Source organism: Marmota marmota, unplaced genomic scaffold (assembly GCF_001458135.2).
Source record: "Marmota marmota marmota unplaced genomic scaffold, marMar, whole genome shotgun sequence".
In the NCBI taxonomy this organism is placed as follows: domain Eukaryota; kingdom Metazoa; phylum Chordata; class Mammalia; order Rodentia; family Sciuridae; genus Marmota; species Marmota marmota.
In genome coordinates this window covers 4,364,080-4,375,707 of record NW_026000283.1, presented here as the reverse complement: position 1 = coordinate 4,375,707, position 11,628 = coordinate 4,364,080, and the positions used below count along the sequence as shown (strand labels likewise).

The 11,628-nt window shown below is 33.7% G+C and overlaps 1 pseudogene; it reads left to right on the top strand.

The window, feature by feature from the left end:
- Positions 1-6,459: 6,459 nt before the first annotated feature.
- LOC125614380 lies at positions 6,460-6,915 on the top strand (annotated as a pseudogene).
- Positions 6,916-11,628: the final 4,713 nt, after the last annotated feature.

Genomic DNA, 11,628 nt, shown 5'->3' with positions numbered 1-11,628 from the left:
CAGTGTGACAAAGCCCTGCCTGCCTCTATCAGTCCAGTTAGCCTTTCCAGATGGCCTTCCCTGTTTCTTTTGATTCACATATTACAGCCTTCACAGTTCATTTACACTTCACTTATTAAGCCTTACTTATTATTTATCACTCCAATCTTTCTTTTTTTAACCAAGGAGATCATAAAGTCCTTGAGGACAAAAACTATACCTTCCTTTAACTATTTTTTGTTTTCTCAAATAATTTCCCTGATTCTGTCTACACATATCAAGGTACTAAATATCCTATGTGCTAGTTGACAGAATATGATCATGTTCAAATAGTAAAGAGTTCAGCATTTATTTGTTCCTTAGACAGTCTGGCTCCAGTTAGTTCTGGAAACAGACAAATCCAGATACAAATTCTGACCCTATTATTTATTTTGTTACATGAACAAGGGAAAAACATAAACACATTAGATACTAAGAGCTCAGCAGCAGACTAAAGTTCTATTACAATTAAGTCTTCTTAAAAAATCCTGGGACAAAGATGCTATTATTATTCTCACACCACAAATGAGCATACCAAATCAGAAAAGTTAAGTCCAAGGTTACAGAGACAGCAAATAGCTGAACTAAGATACATACCTAAAGGCCGACATTCCCTGACTGAAATCAATATTAGTGGAACACATGCTAGATCCTGAAATCACATGGGAAGTTTTATTCTGAGCACAAGTACTTTCCCCCTGCAGTTTGCTTTCATTGAATTATCATTATTATCCATAATCCCTCAAATTATGAAAGAACACATTAGAATTGGACGTGGAGGAGGATAGAACATAAAGTACTATCACGCTTGTCATATGTGCTCCAAGGGGCGATGATTTACTTACTGAACTGAGATGATATAATTGTTACAAATGGTATAAGATGCAAGATAAGAGATGTTTCATTCTAAGCAAGTAGCTTAGAGAAGGGTGATTCTGCCAAAGACAATAAAGAAAAGCATCAGAATGGAGAGAAAATGTGAGTTGTGTCATGAGTGGACATGATACTGAGAGTTAGAAAAAGGTAATACCCTCTTTATAAGCCTGTAATAAGAATGAAAGAAAGAGTGAGCAAAGACAATGTCACCTTCCATTGTTGGTATGGTGTGTAGAACATTCATAATTTCTCCAATACAGCATATGTGTGGACCCTCCTATTCATACTTTTTTTCTACAAATGTCCTGGTGACTTAGAAAGGCTTAGCAGAAGTTTTGCAGAGCACCTGTTTTAAGCTAGTGGTTTTCACAACCTTGCATTCAAGCATCCCAAAGCCAAAGTGAAATTAAATTAATTTGACCCTTAAAAATTACATTTGTAATAAGGAGAACTAAAGACCATAAAATGAGGATAGCACAACAAAACAGAAATCAAATTAAGAGGCTGTCCTGAAGACCTTTAAGGTGAGGAAGACCTTTTATGCATTGGGTGTTGTTAAATCATTCAGTTCATTTCACAGTGACTTGCTTTTGACGCAGCCTAGGATGAAATGTACTTTATTGTTCCCATGCATAATTAATATCATTCTGTAGTCTTCATCATATAAGTCACCTCTGAATGTAATGCAATTGTGTTTTACCTGAATTTCCTCTCATAATGGACTATCAAAGCATAGATGAAGGGCCATAGAGGATGTATGAAGGACTACTGTAAGTGGTGTCATTTAATAAAGTTACTATCTACCATTCATTCACTCATTCATTCATTATTTTATCTACCCAGGCATTCATTAAATATCTATTCAACTTTTTTTCATGGTGTTGAGGATCAAATCAGGGTCTCACACATGCTAAGCAAGTGATCTACCATTGAGCTACATCCCTAAGCCCTATATTCATTCCCTTATCCAGTTACTTGAGCTTCTATTACTATCAGACACTATGCTAAGCACTAAGGGATATGGAGATGAAAATATAGGTTCTGCCTTTATGTTTCTCATACCCAAATGGAAAAAATAATTTATAAGCAAATAAACTATAGAAAAATAGACATGTGGCAAAAGGATGATTTTAATTTTTAAAAGGTAAAACAATTCCCATTGTAAAAAAAAAGCTTTTTATTAAAAAAAACAAAAGCTGCATGCAATAAAATAAATCTAGGTAATACAAAAGACATCTTATTAAAAGTGACATTACCACCCCAAATAGCCCCCTCTCCCAAAGGTAAATGTCATTCAAAATTTGTTATATTTTTTTCCAAAATTTTTAAAAAACATTATTGTTTAATCACCTCTGGTAAATACATTGCTTTTTTTCACTTAGAATAATGTGCAGATATTTCTATATCTCTACTCATTCTATACTCTTTAATAACCCATTGGCATTTTGTTGTATAGGTATAACCACTTAACCAATTTCTTGTCTTTTATATTTTGGTGGTTTCCAGATGATTGCTATTGCAAATAAAGAAATAATCATAAAAAAGAGCTTTGTGTTTATCATTGTACCCGTAGGTCCATAGTGGTGGGCTTACTGCATCACAGGTTCCAAATTATACATTTTGAAGAAGTATCTCCCAATAGCTTTTCAAAATTATTGGTAAAGTTTTCTAAATGGTTTCATTACTGCATTAGGGTTATACATAATAATGGGGTTCATTTTGACATATTCATAGTCATGGAATATAATTTTCTCCTCTTCAGTCCCCAGTACTTTCCCTTTCCTCTCTCCCTTCCTCTCCCTGATCCTCTTCCTCTACTCTGCTGGTCTTCTCCTATTTGTTCATTATTTTTTTTAATCAGTGACTTATACATAAACAATAAAGTGAAATTCGGAGCTCTATTATGTGTGTACATAGCATAATTGGGTCAATTTCTACTCCACTAATCTTTCGTCTATTTTCATGAGATCCCCACGCCCCATTTTCAAATTTACAGCCTCAAAGTAGAAGTCATTAATTCTGAGGGGATGACTAGTGAAGACTTTTTGAAGGTGGATAATTTGAGTGAGTTCACCAAGAGGAGAAGATGTAAATGGGCATAGTAGATAAAGAGAATGAAGTTGGATATATTTGAAAGAACATAGTGTATTCAGAGAAGGGTGACAAGTTGCCTGCATCTGTAGAGTGTGATAATTATACAGTCGGGGCAAAGATGAGATTGGAAAGGCAGTTTGGAGCCTGATAATAAATGATTTCATTTAGAAGTTTAGAATTTCTCCTGTAAGTGAAAGGAAGCTTTGCACATTTTCAAGCAGAAAAGAGACAAGACCAATGGTTGTTGAAAAGTTACCTAGACAGGAATGTTAAAAAATGACTGGGCAAATGGGATGAGGGCACTAGTTAGGTGAGAAACAATTCTTTCTACCAAAAGAATTAGATTCTGAATATGCCATGTTTCCATCAGGAATGCCAAATCCATCCAAAGCTCCTTCTCTAGTTATGTACATAGGCTTCTAACAAGACTTCGTTCAGAGGTATGAAAAAAATTACTTTTTTTGAGATGTGGAGAAATTACTTTTAGGAAAAGAATTTACAACACACACCCACAGTCCTTCATGGATAGATGCATTCTCTACTATTTTTAGATGGAAGCTATGAAATCCCTCATATAGAGAAGTATTTGGAATAAATACTAATATGTTGCAATTAAGTTCCTCATATCTAGATAAGGAATAAATTATCAGAGTTAGATTTTACAGTGAATCTTAGAACAGTTATCCTACTTAGCCATATATTATATATCTGTAGATTCCATCAACAGACCAAAAGTATTGCTGAAATAATGTTAAACAAATAAAATTTGCTGCCCACTAAGCACTAGGCTGAATCGATGAGAAAGAAGAGGTCTGAACTCAAACCCTGTTGTAGCCTCCGGTCATTTGTAGATCTTTAATATTTCTTTATTAATTGTTGTTTGAGTGTTGTTCACTGTTGTGTCTCCTTTTTGTGCTGTTAGCTAGGCCTAAGATGACTGAGTTTGTGCTGAACACATATAGAATATATTTTCTGATCATTATTCCCTAAACAACATAGAAAACAACTATTTATAATACATTTACATTATATTCGGTACTATAAGCAATCTAGAAATGATTTAAATTATACAGGAGAATGCCTATAGGTTATATGCAAACACAATACCATTTTATATAAGGTTCTTGAAGATGCACATATTTTAATATCCTGGCTCAGGGGGTCCCTGAAACCATGTCCCCACAAATATTGAGAGAACATCTTCAGGTGAGATTCCCCAACTGCCACAACAAGTATATGCAATCTTGCTCTACAATTCTGAATCATTTTAAAAACAGAACATAATTTGTCATATGCTTCTTATAGGATCTGGAATGAAATCAGGTAAGTCACCAATGCCCTCCCTGATAGTCTTCTTCTTGGGAAATTTGGTCAGAAAATGCAGTCCATTAGAAGGATACAGATCTTTTTCTCTTTAAACAAAACATAAGTAACATTAAACCATTTTAGAAATGTCACAGTTTCTATTTTTTTTTTAATTTTTGAAAGATTTATATTGATTTTTTTCTTTTTAATTTGTATTTTAGTTTTTATCAAAGCTTTACATTCATATATCATCAAACTCAGAAGGCTCTACAGACTCTTTTTTATTGATTTTATTATTTTTTTAAATACACAAAAGTGGAATGCATTACAATTCTTATTACACATATAGAGCATAATTTTTCATAGGAGACAACACTTGCTTCATGAAAAGGAAAAATAAAGATAATCATGGCTCGTGGTTAAGAATGGAAGATTGTGGGCTGGGGCTGTGGTAGAGCTCATGCCTTGCATGCATGAGGCACTGGGTTCGATCCTCAGCACCACATAAAAATAAATAAATAAAAACAATGAGATTGTGTCCATCTACAATTAAAAAACAAAGGAATGGAAGATTGATGAACTGCATCCACTTCTGCTTCCTCATATAGTTCTATAACAGTAAGATGAAAATAAAATTGAAGCAAATGAATGAGAAGAAAGCAGTAGAGAGAGACAAAATGAGGGAGTAGTGATAGATAAAATAGAAGTTAGAAATTTAAAAGTTAAATGTTAGAGAGGAGTCGGGGAGTGATATGGAGGACAGTAATGAAACAAGTGCTATGTCTAGAATCTAGGGAAGACTCAGAAATTGCCATTACCAAGTAACTCTAAAGATCTGGATTTGAGCATGTTTGAAGAAAAAATGCAAACCAATAAGAAGGTTGTTTTGTAGTCTCCATATGAAGTATTAGACTTCTAGATCCATTATAAAATGGAAGAGAAATAAAAGGAATCTGGGGATTATGATTATAAACAAAGAAGATGCCACAACTAACACTTGGATATAATCTAAGAATGTATGTTCTGAGTAAAGGAATACCCTCACCTACTTCTCCCTTCTCCCTTCCAATTTTGAGAGCCCTGACAACTAAGATTAAAATTACAGGAATGTGATTGGTAGATGGATTTCCTTTTCAGAAGGTTGGCTAACCTAGGAAAGATAATGCACACAAAGAAATTATAATCAGCTTTTCAATGCCTTACCCTTAAATATGAAAAAAATTAAAACATCCAAGGATAAGCTTGTGGAAAACTTCTAAAATAAAAATAGATCAAAATAAACAAAACAGATAATTTATATGAAAGGTATATGTAAAGGAAGCAACAAATGAAGTTGTCGTCATCATCATCATCACTGTACAGAACAATAAAAGAAATAAATTTATTAATTGGAAGATAGAATTGATCAAAATGTACATAAATTAGGTAAAATGTTTAATCTGGAAAAAAATAGAAAAGTCAACAAAGCAAATCTGTGCAGGAAGTCTTACTTAGCATAATAAAATTTTAGCATAATATAATTTCCAAAAAATCTTAACAAAAATCACAAGGAAGTAAGTTATCAAAAACATAACAAGACTGAATATCCTGTAATTGTAATACATGAACTGCCAGAATTGAGGTACCAACCAAATATAATGAATTAAAAATGACCTACACAAAGGCACATTACTGTGAAATTTGAAACCATTCATGAAAAAAATAGATGTTCTTAAAAGCCTTCCTAGACATTCTAAGAAACTGAAATAAGAATGACATCAAGTTTCTCAACAGGAACACTGAAAAATAGATAATACTTGACAAATACCTTGAAAATTCAAAGAATTTCTTCCAAACAAAAAATTTTATATCTAGTTGAAGCATCCAAAAAGTGAGAATTAGAGTGAATGCTTTTTTAGACATGAAAAGATATAAGTAAACTCAAGCATGTATGATCTCTCAACAAGCAATGAAATATGTATTTCATGGAATCTAAAGAGAAAATAACTGGCTGTAGTTCCTGTGGAGGGGCGGGGGGCATCCTGGGTTGCTCTGCCAGCCAGTAGTCTGCTCACACCTTGTGGAACGTTCTGGAAGTTTGAGAGCAGCTGGCTGAGAGGGGCTCTGAAGGACCCAGTGCTCAGATTGTGGTACCATTGGAAGCTGTACTGGTCTAAAAACATATAGATGGCTGAAAGTGGTGGGAAAGAAGAAATAAAATGGATAACCACAGTTTTTATTAGCTCATCTCTTAAGGAGTTGAATTTTTATTAATGGATGCTAAAGAATGCATTGTGTCAGCTGAATAAATATTTCTAAACAAAATTGATAAGTTTATTAACATTCACCCAAATAGTTTTTTTGGTTTTGTTTGCTGTCCTCCATGGGCCTGAAGAAAGGAAACTGATGTTCAGGATTCAGCAGAGATTCCTGGGAAGTAAAATAAAGGATACTTCCAGTATACAACACCCAGTAAAAGCTATTAATCTTATGTACACTATTGCCAAGACTACCTCCAAACCATACAAACATAGCATCTGCTATAGAATGATAACAACTGAAGCTTACATCTTAGAGCAAAGTCCTGTTTGGAAAACATTTCAAAAGATAAAACTGGGTAGAGATGCAATTAACCCAAATTAAAGTACCAATTGTCCTTTTGAAAGACTATCAAAAAATTTGATATGTTAAAGTATAATGTTGAAATATATTCTTTAAATATATTTATATTGATTTAAAATAATAACATGTATACAATTAAAAGTAATTTTATTTAAAAAAAGAGAGAAAAATAAGAATGGAGATCAGGAAATAAAGGATTGAGGCAAATACAACCCTTAATATGATGATTGAGAGAATGCCTCAACTAAGAAGTTGAGAGAGAATATCTACTACTAAAATTAATAAATGCAGTTATACTACTTAGAAAAACAAGGCAATTATGAAAAGGAACAGCTAGGAGTTGAAAGTTATTACTCTCATAAATGGTACTTGAGGGTGAAGATGGGTTGGAGAAGTAGACTGCTGTTTTTCTTTCTTTGACTTTTTAAGCAGTGGTTATGTATTATTTATAAGAATAAAAACTGCATAAAAAGAAATCTGAAGGGGCTGGAGTTGTGGCTCAGAGGTGGAGCACTCACCTACCATGCGTGAGGCACCAGGTTCGATCCTCAGCACCACATAAAAATAAAATAAAGATATTGTGTCCACCTATAACTAAAAAATAAATATTTTTAAAAAATCTTTAAAAAAAAGTAATCTGAAAACTTCAAAGAGGATCTATTTTTGAACTTCAACTCCATTCCCCAGGGGCTTCAGGTGAGTTTGAACATCACGGAGGAAGAGTGTGGCCAAGGAAAGCAGCTCACATGATGATCAGAGAGCAGAGAGATCTCCACTTGCCAGATACAAATTATATCCCAAAGACACGCCCCCAATTCCCACCTCCTCCAGCCACACCCCACCTGCCTCCAGTTACCACTCAATCCCATCAGGGACTCTTATAACCCAATCATTTATTCTCTGAACCTTCTTGCATTATCTCACTGTGAGCTTTTGGTGGACACCTCACATCCAAATCATAACAATATCTAAAATATTTAATACATTATGTATTTTGTATATGTCACATATATATTTATGTATATAGATCAGCATATACTGCATGGCACATTATGGCCTCTGAACAACATTTCTTAATTCTTTCTTAAAATTACTCCAATCTGATATTTGTTCTTAGGAGTAATTTATTTACTGTGTTGATTTGGCCTCTAGTCACTTCACAGGTCATATCTCCTAAATGATATTTCCCTCCTTTAAAAGTTTGAAGAAATGTTGCTAGTACTCACTTTATTGTATTTAAATATCCCTTTTCCTAGTCATTGAAATCTCCAAGTTTCTAATATTACCAAAGATTGTATCAGAGAATATCTTAAACATAGAGCAATGGAAGAGCAGCACATCTTGAGATATATCTGTTATTGATAGAAACCTGCCATATGACTTTAGAATCTGCTTTTCTGGCTTCAGCTTTTTTCTTAGTTTGGTCTTTCAAAGTGAATCTTCGTATCTGGAATCCTCCATCAAGTGCCTCCAGTATTACTGTGTAACTGGGAGATATTTTTAATCATTGTGTCTGGAGTTTGTGCTTTTTGACATTTCTGCAAAAAAAATATATATATATCTTTGGAGAAAATATAAAAGCCATGCCATGCATTTGTACAACCTCATTTCCTTCAATGTAGAATATTAAATTCTTTCCATATGTAGAAGGGAAATCTGGTATGCTTTTTTGCTTCTACCTATGACCTCTTTCTGATGATTTTAATCTGTCTTCTCTCCTATTGTATATGAAATTTGTATTTGCTAAGTTCCATTCTACATTTATTTATTAGTCATAAAGAACCTATTTTAAAAAGTGTTACACTGATATTGGTTAAATCTGAAAAAAAGTTTTGCCTATGTGGAAGACTAGTGAGATAATATATAGCTTAGTGCCTAACATAACATATGTTAAATTGATTTGAGCTAGTGCTCCTTCCCATTATAATTAATTCCTGATTCTTTATTCTACTTACTATTATCTATTATTTATATTTAATTTAGTTTTATTGTTTGGATTGCTGCTTTTATCACCCTTTTATTTTGTTGGGATATTTTTTCTTTTCTTTTTTTCTTTTTTTTTTGGAGTATTGTGCTTTGAATTGAAGAAATTGGGATTCAATTGGGATTGAACCAAGGGGTGCTTAACCATTGATCCACATCCCCAGCCTTATTTATTTATTTATTTATTTATTTATTTATTTATTCATTTTCATTTTGTGACAGAGTTTTGCTAATTTGCTTAGGACCTTTCTAAATTGCTGAGGTTAGTTTTGAACTTGGGATCCTCCTGTCTCAGCTTCCCAAGCCACTGGGATTATAGGTGTGTGCCACTGTGCCCAGCCAGGCATTTTAGAAAGACTAGATAAACTGATCTTCCCACAGGAAGTCTTTAATGTTGCATTGGGCAATTGTGAAGAAATTATTAACTAGCTCACTAATCATGATATAATTATATCTGTCCCTATTATATACTTCTTATATCCCTGAATATTTTAGTTCACATAGCAGCATCACACCATTGCCTCAACCAATTCCTGCAAAGTAGATTTCCCTTTTGCAAATAAATAACCAAGGTTTAGAAACTCAAATGACTTGTGTAAGTCCATTCACTTAGTAAGTACTGAATACGAGATTAAACCTTTCAACTGCAAGCAGAATTCTTACCTTAGCATTGTGTACTTTTACAGAAAAATGTATTTTACAAAAAGGGTAGTTTGCTTTCCAAATTTTCATCAAAGATGAAAAATGATAGAGACAATAGTGGCATATGAGGTCTGTATTACCAATCTTTAATACAAACTACTTTAGTCACTGCTTCTCAGTAAAAATTCAAGCTACCTCAAGAATACTATATCCGTAGCTCATGTTAAGAATGTTAAATATGAATTTGGACTTTAAACTCATATGAAAAGGCAAAACAACCCTGTCCTATTACACACTCCCTTGTGTTAAAGGAAAAAAACTAGGACATCTAGATTGCTATACTGAACCCTCCTCCTTAGTTGACAGAGAACTTTTCCTTTTGTAATCTATCCTTTATTTTCTAACAAAAATGTCATATTCTACTGAGTCCCTTCCAATTCAATTTCTTCTTTCATTTCTCAGCCAACCTCATTTATTCAAGAGGGGCAAAATGACTAAATCGCCAGGATTTAAATTTTTATACTCTATTTCTCATTTCAAACCCAGAAAGGGTGATAGAAAATCCTTAGCTTGATTTCCTCTAAAGAATGGGGCACAGCAGAAAGAAAACTCCAAGAAATACCTAATTTAGTTAAGGCTCACACCAGGACAATTAGAGTCATAGGATGGTCAGACTTCTTTTCCTTAGCTTGCCTCTGGTTTTCTCTGGAACACTTTTTTAGTTGACAGTAATATTGAGGGTACCACCCTTTTTATTTCTGCAGAACATATTGAACTATTATCCAGCTACATTTTCTATGAAGATGTGCAAAAATTGGCCAGTGATTTCCTTGGTCATCTTTGTACATGCCACTGAGACATTTGTACTTTTTCTAAGGCTTAAAAGCAAGTAGAACTTATAAAATTACCAAAAAAAAAGAGATTATAAAGAAGATTTTCTTTGGATACTCAGTAAAGAAAGAAAGGTAGTAGCCTCTTGGATAGTGCATAGCCGAAAGCCATCTAAAAAAGACTTTCTTGGTGGAATGAGGCTCTTTTAGCAGGTGGGATGCAATGTGAAAATGCAAGTTATGGGAAAGGGAAAAGTGAAATGGGTGATAATTGGAGAAAAGCTTTTGTACTGTTCTTATGGTTAAGTGGTAGATTTTATTTTAGTACAGCATATCTAAGAAAACCTTCTTCATGATCATAATGGGACCTTAAAATACTTCACATAAAAACTGTCTTTGCCTTAAAGCACTTATTTTAATTTAAGTGGTTCAAAGATTAGCTGCGGCTTATTAGAAATGCTGTTGGTAGGGGAAGCTGCTCTCTGGACTTGCATTTGAAAATAGTTCATTGAGCAGATTCCCAAGGATCCGGCTATACCACTAGAGCTATATAACATCAGTAATAGTCTATGTACAGATAGAATGGGCCCATGTAAGACTAGAATTTGTAGCTTTCAGGAAAGCAATAAACAGGAGAGATTAAACAGGTATTTGCATTCTAAAAATACAGAAATAATCACACCTTACTTTCTATGACATATAAATAAAAGCAAAAATTTTAAAAATCTACCTTTAAGTTACATTCTGTTCAAGGTCTCAGTTTCTTTTTCAGACTTTCTGAAATTCCCTCCAACCCATTCTCCCACTATTTTGTCTATGCAAAAAAGTAAGTGTAACTCATAATTTTGTGATTATATTAATTCCACGGCAAAGTGGAAGCCAAGCATGCACTGAGCTGGAGAAAATGCAATGGACTATAAATCAGGACCTTGCTCTGCCATTAACTAGATATGTGACCTTGAGTCACTTTCTTAATCTTTCTTTCTCAGTGTGTCTCAGTTTCACCTGTTTTCAAAACAAAGGCAATAAACTAAATTATCTCTATTGTCTCTTCCATGATCCTTTCCTTATTAGCAAAGGAAAGCGTCAAGATGACTGAGTAGAGAAGGTTACTTTCCAAATTTCTCCATGGCTCAGGGCCAGGAAAGAGGACAAACAGCTTCACTTTTTCTCTTTGAGGTCAGTGAAGAAAGAAAGAGGAAAGAAAGAAAGAAAGAAAGAAAGAAAGAAAGAAAGAAAGAAAGAAAGAAAGAAAGAAAGAAAGAAAGAAAGAAAGAAA